The sequence below is a fragment of the Elephantulus edwardii genome, unplaced genomic scaffold (genome assembly GCF_000299155.1).
Source record: "Elephantulus edwardii isolate Elephantulus edwardi_28Jun2011 unplaced genomic scaffold, EleEdw1.0 scaffold00158, whole genome shotgun sequence".
In the NCBI taxonomy this organism is placed as follows: domain Eukaryota; kingdom Metazoa; phylum Chordata; class Mammalia; order Macroscelidea; family Macroscelididae; genus Elephantulus; species Elephantulus edwardii.
The window spans coordinates 6,368,422-6,369,967 of NW_006399908.1; the positions used below are offsets into that span (position 1 = coordinate 6,368,422).

Genomic DNA, 1,546 nt, shown 5'->3' on the forward strand with positions numbered 1-1,546 from the left:
ATCCATCCTGATGCTACCAATTGGTCCAGTGGTGAGAATCTTTGTCTTCTTGACATTGAACTACTACTCCATGAAATTCAACATCAAGTCACCAGGTCCCTAATTATCCTCCAAATAATATTTTATTCCTTAATAATTTACCAGAAGAAACTAGTAAGATGTTGTTATCCATGTTGTTTAATCAGTTCTCTGAATTTAAGGAAGTGCACTTGGTACCTGGCAGGCATGACATGGTGTTTGTTGAGTTTGAAAATGATGGGCAAGCTGGTGTCATTCAGGATACTTTGCAGGGATTTAAGATCACACCATCCCATGCCATAAACATCACTTATGCCAAGAAACAACATTGTGGGGGAGTCTTCCTTAAAGGACTTGAATTTATTTATGGGGTTTTGTCTTTTATAACTCTCGACAGGCCATTTTATAGTTGAGAACAAGGGACATATTGAAAGTAAACTTTGTGGAAATGCTTAGATAATTACGTGGTCTTTCTTAAGCTCTGATGAGTCTTAAAGTATGAAGACCAGAAAATTTTTCTTTCTGTTCTGGGGAAAAAAAAAGAAAGGAGTGAAAGCGTAGAAGAAAGCAGAGGTCATGTGGAATAGTCTTCATTATGACAAGCTAGACTCCGCAGTGCGGAAGTTACGCTGTGGAGTTCGGGCAGGCAGCAGACAGAAGTGGCATGTATCTCCAGGATAAAACAATGAGCATGGTGAATTCAAACCTGATGAGAAAATGCTGTCTTCAAATTAACTAGCAAACACTGGTGGACTGGTGGACTCCCAACAAAGTTTTGAGCTCCAAAGAACTCCTCTCAGTTACTAAACACTCTTCTTACTATCAGTTGTGCTAACATCCATGTTTTGCCATCAAAAGTAGCAATGAATGCTTGAAAATCTAATTTCTCTCTAAATGTTAATTAAAATTACAATTAAAATAAAATTTTATATAAAAAAGCAGCACTCCTGATGTTAAAATATATAATCCAAGATGAGTTAGAAGTAACCTAAGGTGTGTTGAAAAATATTTAATTGACTCAGTGTAACAGAAGCACTAGTGGCCCTAGTGGCAAGTTATACCATTGGGGCAGGTAGTTATGAAATAATTTTTTCTATCCCAAATTCACTGAGTTTAGTAATTCTAATTTTAAAAGTGTATATAATGTGGCCTAGTGTCAAGAAGCTGCATTGCAATCCCTAAGGCACACGATTTGAGACCACCAGCTGCTCTGAGGGAGAAGGATGTACAATCTTTTCCCATGTAACTAACTGCCTCTGAAAACCCACCAGCGGGTCAGCTATGGGTCGGTTCTGACTCTACGGTCCACAACAACAATATAAAAAAAGGAGATTTGACATTTGCTGATTTCTTTCTTGGAAATATTCCCATAATTGCTTTCTCCATGCTACCAATTAGACCTCATTGAACATAGAATTGGCAGGTGATGCATATAATCCGCCACCAGGAGGAGCTGGCTGCGGCACACAAAATCACGACAGAGCTGGCTATTTAACTCATTTAGAAAAAAATTATTGTGCTCTCCTAT

At 38.2% G+C, this 1,546-nt stretch overlaps 1 pseudogene; it reads left to right on the plus strand.

Moving 5' to 3' along the window:
* Positions 1–431, plus strand: part of LOC102852548 — a 2,218-nt pseudogene extending 1,787 nt beyond the window's left edge.
* The last annotated feature ends 1,115 nt before the right edge of the window (positions 432–1,546 follow it).